Genomic DNA, 16,972 nt, shown 5'->3' with positions numbered 1-16,972 from the left:
TGGGAATGATGACAATATATAAACTTCACAGGGTTGCCTTAAGGAGCAAATGAAATCATACATAAGAAAGCTTAGTTCAGCGCCTGCCACATAGAAACTCAGTAAATAGTTCCTGTTCACGACACAGAACTGTGTCCCTAGTAGATAGTGTGTTCCGCCAAAAAAACCAGTGACGAGTGGGGTGTGTGACGCGGCAAAATGGATTGGTAAGGCTGGGTATCGCAGGACTTCTCAGAGCCTTTGTACATGAATCTCGCCAAGAGAGGTGCAGCAGGCAGCATTTCCCAGCTTATCTGACCATGGCACCCTCGGTTGATGGAGCAACTCACGATCTAGTGTTCTGTGTGGCGTACACTTTGAGAAACATCATCACAGGCCATATGTCCATCAACCTGGAGAAGCCTGATGAACTCACATGCATGCTGGGGATACATCTGTTCAGAGAATGAGGATGGATTGGCAGCGTCAGGCCATTCCCTCCCATGCAGAGTGGAGGGGAAAAGCACATGCACAAGTCTTACTCTTGGACAAGAACACCCCCTTCAGTCATGGCACCAATATCCATGATGGATAAGCTCAATAAATGAGATCACTTTGCATTCAGTTACATTCCGGCTTGGAGTCTACTGATGAGGTGTGGGAAGGACCCAGGCACTGTGGAAACTCGGCTCCATTCATCTTTTAGGGCAAGTGATCCATGCTGGGAACATGCATTTCTCTTCAATTCCTACCAGGTGGAATTTCAGGGCATGGCATTTTCTGAGCCTGTTCCCAAATTCTGGAAAGGGGAGGGAGTAGGTGGAAATGCAGAGGGCTTGGGAGGAGATAGTCAAACAAGCTCTACTGCAACCAGCAGGGTGGCCTGGCCCAGAGCACAATAAACCATCAAGCCACTTCCCTGCCTATGAAATCAAAACCACAACAGCTCCTCCACTGTGGGTGGTGAGCTCATATTTATACATTCTATAGTTTTATTCTAGAAGAGGAAACTGAGGAACTCTCCTAGAATCCAGTGGAAAAAGTGGTGGTGGGAGGAGCCGGACAGGATGAAAGAAAAGTTAAGAGAAGTGGAAGATAGATTGAGAAGTTGCAATGGTTGTCTTACAGGTGATACAGATGGAGAAAATTAAAAGAATGGAGAGGAAGAGAAATTCAAAGACACTCTGGAAAAAAATTCCCAGATCTGAAAAAATACAGGAATCCTGAGCTCAAATAATGCAACAGTTTCCACGCCAGGGAGTGCATGTGCACAGCTGTACGATAAGTCCTCAATTGGCATTGCCTGTTGGTTCTTAGGAACTGCGACTTTAAGCAAAATGACCTGTAATGAAACGAATTTTACCACAGGCTAATGAATACAAACAGGAATTAAGTTCCTACTCCAAAAACATCACCAAACAACAACTACTACTACCACTTCTTCTCCTCCTCTTCCTCCTCCTCTTCTTCTTCCTCTTCCTCTTCCTCCTCCTCCTCTCCTTCTCCTTCTCCTTCTCCTTCTCCTTCTACTTCTCCTTCTTCTCCTTCTATAGGGTCTCACTCTATTACCCACACTGGAATGCGGTGGTGGAATCATTGCTCCCTCACTGTAGCTTCGACCTCCCAGGTTCAAGCGATCTTCCTGCCTTAGCCTCACAACGTGCTGGGATGTCAGGCATCAGTCATTGTACCTGGCCTACCAAACTACTCAAGACCAGAACACTTCTAGTATTAAACATGGAAATAAATGTGTGCTATACATACAATAACTGTGAGCTTAAGAAACATTCATTAAGAATAGCAAATAATTATCTATTTATTGCAGTTCAGGCTCTCGGGTGGTCAGAGCCCATCCCAGCAGCTCAGGACACAAGATGGGCACCAGCCCAGGATAGGACACCATTGCAGGGCAACTCTTACACTCCACACTCACTCAGACTGGATCCATGTAGACACACCAATGAACCTAATATGCACACGTTTGGGATATGAGAGGAAACCGCAATACCCGGAGAAAACTTACACAGACACAGGGAGACTCGCCGACTCCACACAGGCAGTGGTCCCAGCCAGGAATCAACTTTTTTTCTCATTGACATTACAATGAAACAACATTGAATGAAATGACATTAATATGCTCCTCCAAAAAACTCATACTTCAGCTTGGAAGACAAACCAATACACCAGAGAATCAAAAAACAAGAAGACAATTATACATCTTGATTTTAGCTTCTGACCAATTTTCTATGATAACCTTGAGAACAAGATGATAGAATTGGGACTGGTTTTCCTGATAAGTGAACTCACAGGTGGTTGAACAGCATTACCTAAATAGTATCGATAATAGTGTTATCTTCGTGCTGAATGCATTTTAAAAGCCTTGGAGAAGGTCTAAGGGGTTAGACGAAAGACCTCATTTCTGGACCCTGTTTTGTTCAACACCTTTGGCCATGATGTGTGTGATGACATAACGGAGAACCTTATCAGATTTGCAGGTCACATAAAGTTGGGAAAAATGGTTAACATGATAAATGCACTCATCAATATTCAAAAAGACCTGACAGGCAAGAAGATAGGGCCCAAACTACAAGATGGAATTCAACAGAAATTAATGTAAAGTGCTGAATTTTGCCTTAAAATTTTGCCCAAGGGCAGGATGGGGGAGAATTGGCATGGCAGAGGCTTGTGAAGGAAGGAAGGAAGGAAGGAAGGAAGGAAAGAAGGAAGGAAGGAAGGAGGAAAGGAAGGAGGGAAGGAAGAAGGAAGGAAGGAAGGACCGACTATCAGATTTTAGCAGGTCACACAAAGTTGGGAAAGATGGTTAATACAGTAAAGAAGGAAGGAAAACAGGAAGGAAAAGAAAGAAAGAAAAAGGAAGGAAAGACGGAAAGGGAAGAAAAACACTGTGGGCTTTTAATTAACTAAATGTTCAATGTGACCCGGTAATGTAATAATGACACTTAAACCACAAGGCGAGATTCTATGAAGAAGGCAAACTGTAGATGCTGTAATTTCTCCCTTCTCTTCCACTCCCAACCCAGTGGATACGAAATTACGAGAAATCATTTTATGGCGAGCAGACAGAATCGAGCTAAAAGAGAAAACCCGAGTCCAAGAGGCTGCAGGAAAGACCAACGGCAAGACTGGAGATGCCAGACACAAAGGATAGCTCTAGGGTGACGAGTTAGAGCTCTGCCTGAGACAGGGACAGCCGCCCAGGTTGAACCTTCTGCCAACTCTCCTCACCCCATTCCATTGCCAGGCAGCCCCCCGGAGAGATGTCTTCCCTCTTGCAGACAGACTGTGGGCCTGGTGGTCAGAGAGGCAGGACAGTGCTTGTGGGGAGGGTTGGGCTGTGCAGGTGAGACCCAGGAGGAACAGGAAGCCTCAGATCCTGGAAAAGGAGTCCCTGAAGTCCCTACAACACAGCAGGGATCATCTCGTACTCGCAGAAAGGCTGCAGGCACAGATGCAGTCAGAGCACACCGTTTAGAGAGAATGTCCAATGTGAATATGGTCCTCTCACCAGGAAACACTAGACACTGGAGGAAAGTCAATGCTATGAAAGAAACAACCAAGCACAGTCAAAGAAAGCATTCACAGGGTCAGCAGAACAAGCCTTTAGAATGTGCATGTTTCATGTCCTCAGAAAGAGAGCATTGGCTCCACTAATAGAAATTAAAACAAAACATCACCAAAACAACAACAACAAAACCAGACAGTAGATGGACTGAATTTACAGAATGGACACAGCTCATGACCAAATCACTGAGTTAGGAGATGGAATTGAGGAATTGTCCCACAATCCAGAGAAAAAAGGCATTGAGGGTGGCCTGGATAGGATAAAAGAAAAGTTAAGAGATGTGGAAGATAGATCCGGAAGTTCCCACATTTGTCTTACAGGTGATCCAGCAGGAGAAAATGAAGAGAACAGAGAGGAAGATAAACTCAACACAACTCTAGAAGAAAAGTTCCCAGAATTGAAAAAAGATAGGAATCCTGAGCTCAAAAAGATGTACAAAGTGCCCGGAAGAAGGAAGAGGGAAAAAGAACACGGCAATTCACGTGATGCTGAAGTCTAGATGCCAGGCTTGCCAGAAAAAGTCTTGAAAGCTTGTAGGGATCTGTTACCTGCAAAGCTGTAGAATCAGATGGATCAACTGGCAATGCCAGGTCCGAGAAGACAGTATCTTTAACATTCTAAGGAAAAACAATTTTGAAACTAGAATTCTATATTCAGCTTGACAATGACTTCAAGTATAAACATAGAAAAAAAATTTCACAGATGCAAGGACTGAAAAAGTTTCCCATCCATAGACATTCAATGAAACAATCACCAAATGTAGTACATTGGCAGGGAGGAAGAAAGACTCCAAGGGGAAGAAATAGGATATAAGGAACAATGGTAGTTGCCTGTTACGGGCTGCACAGCATCCACCCAAAAGCACATGTTGAAGTCCAAACCTTCCGTAGCTCAGAATGTGACTGTATTTGGAGATAAGTTCTCTAAAGAGGTAACTAAGCTAAAATGAGAGTTAAGTGGAGCCCTAATCCAATATGCCTACTGTCCATATGAGAATACATTAGGTTTGTGCAAAAGTAATTCCAATCCTTGCCATTATATAATGGTAAGAACCACAATTACTTTTGCACCAACCTAATAGAATTTGAGGAAAAAAAGCATGAAAAGTAACAAGTAAGATTTTTATGCTGTTTTTGAGACAGGGTCTTGCTCTGTTGCCCAGGCTGCAGTGCAGTGGTACAACCATGGTTCACTGCAGCCTTGACTTCCTGGGCTCAATCAATCCCCCCGCCTCAGCCTCCTGAGTAGCTGAGACTACATGTGTGCACCACCATGCCCAGCTAATTTTTTAATCTTTTGTAGAGACAGGCAGGGTCTTACTATGTTGCCCAGGCCAGTCTCCAACTCCTGGGTTTAAGTGATCCTCCTGCCTCAGCTTCTGAAAGTGCTGGGATTACAGATGTGAGCCACTGTGCCTGGCCACTTTTCATGCTATTAAGAGGAGTCTGTTAACAACCATGAATGCTTGCATGCCTCACAATCTGGCTTCGAAGCACATAATGCAAAACTGATAGAAATACAGGAAGAAATCGGTAAAGACAGTGCCACAGTAAAGAGACTTCCTGCAGTCCTCGGAGACGGGGACGGCAAGTACAGGGAGAGATGATTCAAATAATGAGTACGTTTGCTCTAACAGAGCTACAGAACTCTGTACCCAACAAATGAGAGAAAAAAACTCTTTTCAATTACACATGGAAATTCTACAAAAATTCAACACGGATTAGCCACAAAGGAAATTTCAAGTAATCATGAAAAGCAGAAATAGCATATGGCATATTTGCTGACAAAGACACACTAAAATTTTTAAAGTGACAAAAGAATACCCCCTCTAATCTATAAACCAGAATATTTAAAATTATTTACAAGTGAACCATAATGACAGCAGAAACTGCTAGAACCAATATGAGAGTGCAATAAGGTGGTTAAATCCAAAGTCAACTTGCATCTCTCCAGAAATTAAAACATATTATAAGACTACAGGCCACAGTGGTACAGAAACAGATAATTAGATCAATGAACAAAAGTCTAGCAGACAGTCAGTGTAGGTGTAAAAATTTAGTGTATGATTAGGGTGACATTTCAAACTAAGGTAGAAAATGGGAGTATTCAAGTGCTGATGGATAATTTGCTAACGATTCAGAAAAAATTATGTTCCTACCTGCCCCTTTGCATAATTTGCAGATGGATGAATGACTTACAAATGAAATAATAAATTCGAAAGTATTAGAAGAAAAAAAAACCTGTGAAATACTCCAATAACCTTGGTATAGGAAAGGCCTTTCTAAAGAAGGCATCGTATGCTAATGTCATTGAGGAAAAGATTGATGCCTTCGCGTACATTGTAATTTATCACTTCTATGTGGTGAAAAACAGCACAACAAAGTTAAAGTGTAAGTTATGGTCCAGGAAAACATCTGTAATATATGAAATAGAGATTAATGTGCAGACTGTCGATAAGAAAGAGACAAGGCACGTGGTGAGAAAGAAAAGAAGGAAACAGAGCAGGAGTTCACAGAACTTTACACAACCAATGAACATGGCAGTGATGATCAGGCTCGCTAATAAGGAAAAGGATTGGAACATTGAGATTCCATTCTGCACTTGAGTTGGAGGTGCAAAACAGGAATGAGAAAAGAGCTCACTCCACCAGGCACCGTGGCTCACGCCTGTAATCCCAGCACTTTGGGAGGCCGAGGCAGAGGATCGCTTGAGCCCAGGAGTTCGAGACCAGCCTGGGCAACATAGTGAGACCCCCGTCTCTACAAAAAAAAGTCAAAAAATGAGGTGAGAAGATGGCTTGAGACCGGGAGGTTGAGGCTGCAATGAGCTGTGATATCCATTCACTTAATCCCACAACAACCCTGTGAAGTGAATTTTTTTTTTTTTTTTTTTTTTGAGACGAGTCTCACTCCCATCACCCAGGCAGGCTGGAGTGCAATGGTGCAATCACTGCTCATTGGTTCTAGCAGTTTCTGCTCTCATTATGGTACAGCACCTGGGACAGGATTGGCGGCCGGTAAGCACAGGCAGTTGCTATCGTTATCATCAGCATGTTTCCGCCATCTGAGTGGCAAACGTTTTCAAGCCGGATCATATAAAGTTTTGGCAAGGGTGCAGGGAAATAAAGGACTCTCCCACTGTCTTCAGGGGAATCTAAATGGGTCCAGCCAGTTTTTGAGGGCAATTTGGCAATATCCATGAACACACGCCACCACACATCTCACACCAGGTGCTGCTGTGTGATTGTGTCTCCCCAAAATCCTATGTTGAGATCCTAACCCCAAGGAGATGGTATTAGGAGATGAGGGAGAGTACCTCACCTTTGGGAGTCAGTTAGGTCAGGGGGGCTGCACCCTCTGGGATGGGATTAGGACACTTATAAGAGAGGCCCCAGAGAGACATCCTACAGAGACTCCCTGCCCATTTCACCACGGGAGGACATGGCCAGAAGACACCATCTAGGATGAAGCAGGCCCTCACCAGACACTAAATCTACTGGTGCCTTGTTCTTGGACTTCTCATCCTCCAGAACCATAAGAAATAAATGTTTGTTGTTTGTAAGCTGCCCAGTCTATAATATTCTGTTATAGCAACCTGAATGGACAAGATGCCCAGCAATTCCTATTTGGCGCCCAACCTAGAGAAACATTCATTCCTCTGCACGTCCATAGACACACAAAGGACAGCAAAAGGTTGGAAGTCATCTTAAATGCCCATCAATAGGAGACACCACACTTTTTTTTTTTTTTTGAGACAGAGTCTCGCTCTGTCACCTAGGCTGGAGTGCAGTCACTCAATCTCGGCTCACTGCAACCTCCGCCTCCTGGATTCCAGTGATTCTCCTGCCTCAGCCTCAGCCTCCCAAGTAGCTGGGACTACAGGTGCCCACCACCATGCCTGGCTAATTTTTGTGTTTTTAATAGACCCGCAGTTTCACCATTTTGGCCAGGCTGGTCTCGAACTCCTGACCTCAGGTGATTCACCTGTCTCGGCCTCCCAAAGAGCTGGGATTACAGGCCTGAGCCACCGCGCCCAGCCTCATATGGTAATTTTGTGTTAAACTTTTGCCGAAACAGCCCAGCTGTTTTCCACAGCAGCTGCACCATATCACATTCACACCATGATTTCTTCTTTAATCACAAAATGCAAAAGAAATTCCGGGAAGGGAGTGGGAATGCCAGAGGGAGCAGCCAGGAAAGGAAAGTTTGTCGGGCATCAGTGAGTGTGCAGGAGGGTGGAATCTGCCCCGCCCAAGAGGAAGGCAGGCAGGTCAGTGTTCAGACAGGAGCAGAGCCAGACATGGCCTGGGGAGAGAGTGAGCTGGGCCTATGTCTGGGCAAAGAGCTGGGCTTGAGTGCATACAGTCATGGGGAAGTCTACTTAACAGCGGCTGGGGAGGGGTGTTGAAGTTTTTTATGCAGAGGCTGACCTTGGGCACGGGCCCAGCCCACCATCTGGTCACCTGCAGAAGGACCCCTTGCCCCTTCCCTTTTAGGTGCATCCTGGAATCTATTGGAAGATGCAGGAGAGTGAGAGGGCAGTGGCAGGCCGGGTAATGAGGTCTCTGGTCCTCCTGACCCTGCGATGCAGAGGCAGGGCGCCTGGAACTGTCATCATCTGCTTCCAACTGTCATAAAAGAGATGTGGTGAGTGGGGAGGACATCAAACTAGGTTTAACATGCAATTGAACCAGGGACTGAGCTGGCTCCTGCGTCTTCTCTCTCTGACTTTAAAAAGAACTCCCGGAAGCTCCAGCGGTGGGTCGGGCAGAGCCAATTAAAAAAAAAATTAACTCAGCACCGTGCCCACAGAGGAGCTGAATAATAGGGGGGATGACAGCGGCGGTGGCGAGGGCACAGGATGGAATGGCAGGCCCTTCCGTGCTGCCCTGGAGACCCGCGGGCTGCACGCACATCGGAAACATCTGCGGAGCCCCCGAAGCCTGCATTGCAGCAAGCGGGAAAACGGATTGTTGCACCAGCACTTCTGGTGGCCAGTGACAGGGTTCGCTTCCCTGACCCTGTGGACGGAAGCCCAGGAGTTGGAGGCTCCAGACGTGGAGGCAGGAGTCACTCCAGAGCAGGGAGGGGCCAGCAAGCGCCTGTATGAGTTTCCCGGGATTCATGTGTTAATAACAAAGTGCCATAGACAAGGCGGCTTCAACAACAGACATTTATCATCTCGGAGTCCTGGAGGCTGGTGTCTGAGATCAAGGTGACAGCAGGGTAGGCGTCTCCTGAGGCCTCTCTCCCAGGCCTGTAGACGGCATCTTTTCCCCATGACCTCACGAGGTAGTTGTTCTGTGAGCATCTCTCTCTGATCTCTTTTTTTTTTTTTTGGAGACAGAGTCTCACTCTGTCACCCAGGATGGAGTGCAGTGGTGCGATCTCAGCTCACTGCAAGCTCTGCCTCCTGGGTTCACGCCATTCTCCTGCCTCAGCCTCCCGAGTAGCTGGGATTACAGGCATGAGCCACCACGCCTGGCTAATTTTTGTATTTTTGGTAGAGACGGGGTTTCACCATGTTGGCCAGGCTGGTCTCGAACTCCTGACCTCAGGTGATCTGCCCGCCTCCGCCTCCACCTCCCAAAGTGCTGAGATTACAGGCGTGAGCCACCGGGTCAGACCTCATTTCCTCCTCTTATAAGGACACCAGTCACATGGAATTAGGGCTCACCCCCATGACCTCATTTAACTTAATCACCTCTTAAAAGACCCTGTCTCCAAATACAGTCACACCGTGAGGTCCTGGGGGTTAGACCTGCAACATATGGACCTGGGGGGACACACCAGCCCATGATCCCCACCTGGGGGCTTTGGCACTGGAGTGGCCCCAGGTCTGCCTTCCCCTCACCTGGCTGCGTCAGGTAACTCTGGCTGGCAACACTTCCAGACTCTCATTCCAGAACCACCCCAGGGAAATAACAGAATGTGCTGAGACTCTTACTGATGATAGCAGCCAGCTGGGTACGGTGGCCCACACCTGTGAACTTTGGGAGGCTAAGGAAGGAGGATTGCTTAGGCCAGGAGTTCGAGACCAGCTTGGGCAACAAAGTGAGACCTCATCTCTACCAAACATTTTAAAATTAGCCGGGGGTGGTGGCACACACTTGTAGTCCCAGCTACTTAGGAGGCTGAGGCGGGAGGATGGCTTGAGCCCAGGAGTTCGAGACTGCAGTGGGCTGTGATCGAGCCATTGCACTCTAGCCTGGGTGACAGAGCGAGACCCTGTCTCTAATAAAAGAAAAGATAGCAGTATTAGGCACTCAACCCTTCCCCTGGGACTGTGTCCAGGAATCACACACTCTCAGAGGCATCTGAACAAGAGCAACTCCATCTTGAATAGGAGCTGGGTAAAATAAGGCTGAAACCTACTGGGCTGCATTCCCAGATGGTCAGGCATTCTAAGTCACAGGTGAGATGGGAGGTTGGCAGAAAGACCTTGCTGATAAAACAGGTTGCAGTAAAGAAGCTGGCTAAACCCCACTGAAACCAGCATGGCCATAAGAGTGACCTGTGGTCATCCTCATTGCTATACTCTCCCCAGTGCCATGGCACTTTACAAACGCTATGGCAATGTCAAGAAGTTACCCCGTATGGTCTAAAAAGGGGAGGCATGAATAATCCACCCCTTGTTTAGCATATCATCAAGAGATAACCATAAAAATGGGCAACCAGCAGCCCTTGGGGCTGCTCTGTCTATGGACTAGCCATTCTTTTATTCCTCTACTTTTTTTTTTTTTTTTTTTTTTTTTGAGATGGAGTTTCACTCTTGTTGTCCAGGCTGGAGTGCAGTGGTGTGATCTCAGCTCACTGCAACCTCTGCCTCCTGGATTCAAGCGATTCTCCTACTTCAGCCTCCTGAGTATTACAGGTGCCCACCATCACATCCAGCTAATTTTTTGTATTTTTAGTAGAGAGATGGTTTCACCGTGTTGGACAGGCTGGTCTCGATCTCCTGACTTCAAGTGATCCACCCACCTTGGCCTCCCAAAGTGCTGGGATTAAAGGTGTGAGCCCCCGCACCCGCCTGGCCTATTCCTCTACTTTCTTAATAAACTTGCTTTAACTTTATTCTATGGACTCACCCTGAATTCCTTCTTGCACGAGATTCAAGAACCCTCTCTTGGAGTCTGGATCCAGGTCCCTTTCCAGTAACAAAATCACCCTCACCGCACCCTCCATGAAATCTCACAGCATCTCAGTGGAAACTTAGGTGAGCCTCCAATTGGCAGGTAAGAAACGGTCCTGGAGAACCGGACTCAGAGCATCCCTCATCTTCCACCTCTTTATTGGATGCTACAAGGTTCATAGAAAAAGGTAGAAATCGGATGCACAGCCAGCAGGATGGGCAGGGCGGGCAGTGGAGTCCTGCTTTACCTCCGAGGGGGACGGGCTGCCCGGCTCAGGCTGCCCGGGATGGAGGGTGTGGACAACCTGGCCCCTGTAGATCAAACAGGATGCCGGAGGTGCCAAGCCTTGAGTGTCTGGGAGAAACATCAGGAGGAAACAGGGCTGTTGCATTTCTTTCCACATCAGTGCTGGGTCCCACTAAGGCTCTTGGAATGATTGACTTTTGGTTTGACAGTATTGTTGTCTGAGGCGTTCGAACCATAGCGACTCCATCTTGAGTGAGGCTGAGGAAAATGAGGCTGGGACTTGGTGGGCTGCATTCCCAGAAAGTTAGGCATTCCTGGTTTCTAGATGTTAACGGTTAAGAGAACAGAGTGATAGTGTTTAAGAAACAGACCCAGACTTGGGAGTGTCCTGATATTCTGATATCTTTTTTTTTTTTTTTGAGATGGACTTTCGCTTTGCTGCCCTGGCTGGAGTGCAGTGGTGCGATCTCAGTTCCCTGCAACCTCCATCTCCCGGATTCAAGTGATTCTCCTGCCTCAACCTCCTGAGTAGCTGGGACTACAGCACATGTCACCATGCCTGGCTAATTTTTATGTTTTTAGCAGAGATGGGGTTTCACCATGTTGGCCAGGCTGATCTCGATCTCCTGGGCTCAGGTGATCCTCCTGCCTTGGCCTCCCAAAGTGCTGGGATTACAGGCTTGAGCCACCCCACCTGGCCCTCCGATATCTTTAGAACAAAAGCATTCCTAATTTTGCTTTAAAGATAGTAATATCAATTCTTGCAAAATACAGTAATTAAGAAAATTAATCCTTTATCATAAGCCCTTGTAGCACAGCACATTTCCCCATGATTCTTTTTTTATCCTATATATAAACAAGTATTGTACCTAGGTAGACGCATCCCTCCTCTTACTTTCAGGACCACCCTACTGTCTATGGAGGTAGCTGTTCTTTCACCTCTTTTTTTTTTTTTTTTTTTTTGAGACGGAGTTTCGCTCTGTCACCAGGCTAGAGTGCAGTGGCGCGATCTCGACTCACTGCAACCTCCACCTTCTGGGTTCAAGTGATTCTCCTGCCTCAGCCTTCCAAGTAGCTGGAACTACAGGCACATGCCACCATGCCCAGTTAATTTTTGTATTTTTAGGAGAGACGGGATTTCACCATGTTGGTCAGGCTGATCTCGAACTCCTGACCTCAGGTGATCCGCTCACTTCAGCCTCCCAAAGTGCTGAGGGTGGCTCATGGGATTGCAGGCATGAGCCACCATGCCCAGCCCACTTCACTTTCTTAATAAACTGGATTTTACTTTGCAATGCGGACTCGCCCTGTATTCTTTCTTGCACAAGATCCACGAACCCTCTCTGGGGGTCTGGATCGAGACCCCTTTCCTATAACATCATCACCCTGGGCCTGAGCTTGCCAGCAATCATGGCGGTGTGGGAGGAAATGGACATTGTGACCAGTGCGGGCTCCTGGCTGAGAACACAGCCCGGCCCTCCTCAGACACTTTGACTCAGGTGCACACGAAACACAGGGGGAGAACTGGTGGGGGTCACAGCGGAGACCCTTTGTCTCTGAGCATCATGAAATCGTGGTACACCTGGAAACTTCTGGCAACCCATCAGATGATGCAAAACATTGAGAGCTTCAACTGAATCCAAGGTCCCAGGAAAACAAGGTTCTGGGACATTTACCAGAAGTCCAAGTATTTGAATGCAAAATAATTCTGTGCGGCCAGATGCGGTGGCTCACACCTGTAATCCCAGTACTTTGAGAGGCCGAGGCAGGCGGATGACCTGAGGTCAGAAGTTTGAGACCAGCCTGGCCAACATGGTGAAACCCTGTCTCTACTGAAAATACAAAAATTAGCCAGGCAAGGTGGCGGGCACCTGTAATTCCAGCCAGCCTGGGCAACAAGCCCGAAACTCCGTCTGAAAAAAAAAAATCTGTGCTCTTGGAACTACATGTCATTTATGTTAAATGTGCAGAAATCTACTCTTTTCTCTCAAGGGCTGTTTCCTAATCTCCAGAATGTTCTCCCACGTTCAGGCTGGGAACTTTTTAAGGGCAGGGCCTGTTTTGTGCTCTCTTTGCTTCTCCTTGGCATGTGTCAGAATCACTTGTGGAGTTTTTAAAACTCCATTACCCCAGATAATGAAGCAATTAGTTGTGGTAGGGCCTAGGCAATGGCAATTTTAAAAGAGGATTCTAACCAGCAGCCAGGGCTGGGAACCATTGCACCAGAGCTCCTGGCTTTAACAAGGACCCACATGAAGGGTGAGATGAGAGGCAGCAGAGGAGATAGGGGGCCCAGGTGAAGCTTGTGGACTGAGCAGAGCTTCTCCAGGTTTACTGTGTGTAGGAACCCTCTGGGCTCTTGTTGAAGTCATTCACAAGGTCTGGGGTGGGGCCTGGGAGTCTGCATTTCCAACACAGGCCCAAGAGACGTCAGTGCTGCTGGTCTGAGGACCACACTTGGAGAAGTAAGAGAAAGGGGCACCAGGAGAAAATGCTTCCAGCTGGATTTCCAGTGAAATGCATATATATTTCTCTCTGCTCTCTCCTGAAAATGGAGCAATTCACTGGTTAAGATATGAAATATGTGTGTGTTTTCATATGAACATAAAGAACAGAGATGATCACAGTAGATGAGAGATGTTGACAAAATTTTGGAAGAAGGAAAGCAGATAGAGACTACCATTTCTGGGAGACTATTGCTGTGGTCTCAATGTGTGTGTCTTCCCCCAAATTCATAGGCTTGAATTCCTCTCCCCGAAGTTGATGGTGTTAGGTGGTGAGGCCTTTGAGAGGTGATTGGGTCATGAGGCTGGGGCCCTTGCAAATGAGATTAGTGCCTTTATAGAAGGTATTCCAGAGAGTTCTTTCACCCCTTCCACCATGTGAGGACACAGCTCTGAAACACAGGCCCATTAAAAGAATTACATGTAATCACAGATTATAGAACATTTCCCCTCCCCCACACTTTACCAGTACACTGACAGGGCTCCAGTATAATCACAGTGGATTAGAGCTGAAAGAGCTGCAAATCACAGACTTGATCTAAGGAGGAATATATAGGGAAGCCCAAAGTCAAGAGACTAGACAAAAGCAAGGACATTTGAGGAGTCTGAATCTCCTAGTACCTTGAAATACAACAAACATTAAACAGAACCTGAATCTTAGCAAGATTCAAAGAATCTTCACACTAACGGCTCATTTTTCTCAGTTGCTATTACCCAATACAGGATGTATGGCTGTCAACAAAAAAGTACAAGGTATACCAAAAGGCAAGAGAAAACACCCTCTGAAAAGACAAATTGATGATCAGAACCAGACTCAGATAGGACACAGATAGGGAATTTAAAATAATTATGACTAATAAGTTGAGGGCTCAAATGGAAAAAAAATTAGACAGTATCTAAGAACAGATGGATAAAGTAAGCAGACAAATGGAAACTCTATGAAGGAATCAGAAGGATATGCTAGAAATAAAAATCACAGAATAGAAAGGAAGAATGCCTTCAATTAGTTCATCAGTAGACTGCACATGGCCAAAGAGAGAATCAGTGATCTTGAATACAGATGAATATAATGTCCCATACTGAAATGCAAAGAGAAAAAGGAATTTTAAAAAATCAGAATCCAGAATATACAGGGAACTTAAACAAATTCACAACAAGAAAAAAACAAACAACTCCATTAAAAAGTGGGCAAAGAACATGAACAGATACTTCTCCAAAGATGACATTGATGCAGCCAACAAACATGAAACAAAGCTCAACATCATTGATCATTAGAGAAATGCAAATCAAAACCACAGTGAGATACCATCTCACACCAGTCAGAATGGCCATTATTAAAAAGTCAAGAAACAACAGACGCTGGTGAGGTTGCGGAGAAATAGGAACGCTTTTACACTGTTGGTGGGAATGTAAATTAGTTCACCCGTCGTGGAGACGGTGTGGCGATTCCTCAAAGACATAGAACCAGAATACCATTTGACCCAGCAATCCCATTACGGGGTATATACCCAAAGGAATGTAAATCATTCTATTACAAAGATACATGCATGCGTATGTTCATTGCAGCACTGTTTACATTCACAAAGACATAGAATCAACCTAAATGCCCATCAGTGATAGACTGGATAAAAAAATGTGGTACATATATACCATGGAATATTATGCAGCCATAAAAAGGAACGAGATCACATCCTTTGCAGGGACATGGATGAAGATGGAGTGGAAGTTGAACAATGAAAATGCATGGACACAGGGAGGGGAACAACACACACTAGGGCCTGTTGGGTGGTGGGGTAGGGGGAGGGAGAACATTAGAAAAAATAGCTAATGCATGCCAGGCTTAATACCTAGGTGATGGGTTGACAGGTGCAGCAAATCACCATGGCACACGTTTACCTATGTAACAAACCTACACATCCTGCACATGTACCCCAGAGCTAAAAATAAAAATTAAGGCTGGGCGCGGTGGCTCAAGCCTGTAATCCCAGCACTTTGGGAGGCTGAGACGGGCGGATCACGAGGTCAGGAGATCGAGACCATCCTGGCTAACACGGTGAAACCCTGTCTCTACTAAAAAATACAAAAAATAAACTAGCTGGGCGAGGTGGCAGGCGCCTGTAGTCCCAGCTACTCAGCAGGCTGAGGCGGGAGAATGGCGTAAACCCAGGAGGCGGAGCTTGCAGTGAGCTGAGATCTGGCCACTGCACTCCAGCCTGGGCGACAGAGCGAGACTCTGTCTCAAAAAAAAAAAAATAAAAAAAATAAAACAAAATCAGGGCAGAACATCCAAGAAGTATCACATAATATCAAAAGTGTGTAAAGCATACTTGGATAAGCAGAGGGAGAAGAAAAGAGAAGGAAGCAAAAGAAATACTACAAGTAGTAATGACCAAAAATTTTGCAAAATGAATGACACAAATCCAGGAAGTTCAGAGAACACCAAGCAGGACAAATAACAAAACACCCCAAGGCATATCCTGTCCAGCTGCAGAAAACCAAAGATAAGGAGAAAAATCTCAAAAGGAGTCAAAGAGGGGAAAAAATCCTACCTTATCTGTAAGTGAATAATGATAAGAATTACTGCAGACATCTCATCAGAAACCATGTGAGCAAGAAGGAAGTGGAGTAAAATATTGACAGAAAAAAACACTGACTTAGAATAGAATTCTGTGAAGTAGTCCTTGAATGTGAAGGAGAAATAAAGACTCTCAGATGAGCAAAAACAGAGAGAATTCATAGCAGACTTGCTCTGCGAGAAATGTTAAAAGAAGGTCTTCAGGAGAAGAAAAATGATATAAAGAAAGGAAGAACAACTGAGAAGAAATAAGTAAAAGTAAAAATAAGATCTTTTTAAAAATTCTTAATCTAGAAGATGACTGTTTTTTTTTTTTTTTTTGGACACAGAGTCTCGCTCTGTCACCCAGGCTGGAGTGCAGTGGTGCGATCTCGGCTCACTGCAAGCTCTGCCTCCCGGGTTCACGCCATTCTCCTGCCTCAGCCTCCCGAATAGCTGGGACTACAGGCGCCCGCCACCATGCCTGGCTAATGTTTTGTATTTTTGGTAAAGATGGGGTTTCACCGTGTTAGCCAGGATGGTCTTGATCTCCTGACCTCGTGATCTGCCCGCCTCGGCCTCCCAAAGTGCTGGGATTACAGGTGTGAGCCACTGTGCCCGGCCTAGAAGATAACTGTTTTTAAAGTAATAACAGTAATGATGTATCGGGTAATTCTAGCAAATGGATCAGTGAAGTGATTGACAGCCATCTCGTAGAGTCAGGAAGAAGGAATTGGGAATTCTGTTACAAGTTATCTTCACCACATGTGAAACAGTATAGTGTTATTTGAAGGTGAATTTGGATTAGCTAAAAATGCATTTTCTAAATTCTAGGACAACCACTAAAAATATTTAAAAAGAAGTATAGTTGATATACTAAGACAGAACATAAAATGCTCAATTAAAACCTGAGAAGTCGGCCAGGCACAGTAGCTCACAGCTGTAATGCCAGCGTTTTAGAAGGCTGAGGCGGG

General features: G+C 45.8%; 1 protein-coding gene across 5 annotated transcripts in view; it reads right to left on the bottom strand.

Moving 5' to 3' along the window:
- LOC105483390 (caspase recruitment domain family member 11) overlaps window positions 1-16,972 on the bottom strand; it is a 180,405-nt gene that overhangs the window by 100,855 nt on the left and 62,578 nt on the right. The window contains exon 2 of one of the 5 annotated variants that reach the window (XM_071095426.1): window positions 10,650-11,261. The exons of the other annotated variants lie outside the window; for them this stretch is intronic. The gene's annotated coding sequence lies outside the window, so the exon portion shown is untranslated. The remainder of the gene's footprint in view (window positions 1-10,649; window positions 11,262-16,972) is intronic. 5 annotated transcript variants of the gene reach the window in all.

The sequence above is a fragment of the Macaca nemestrina genome, chromosome 4, assembly GCF_043159975.1.
Source record: "Macaca nemestrina isolate mMacNem1 chromosome 4, mMacNem.hap1, whole genome shotgun sequence".
Taxonomy (NCBI): Eukaryota; Metazoa; Chordata; class Mammalia; order Primates; family Cercopithecidae; genus Macaca; species Macaca nemestrina.
Note: the sequence above shows the minus strand (reverse complement) of the source record. Positions and strands in the feature narration are given on the sequence as shown.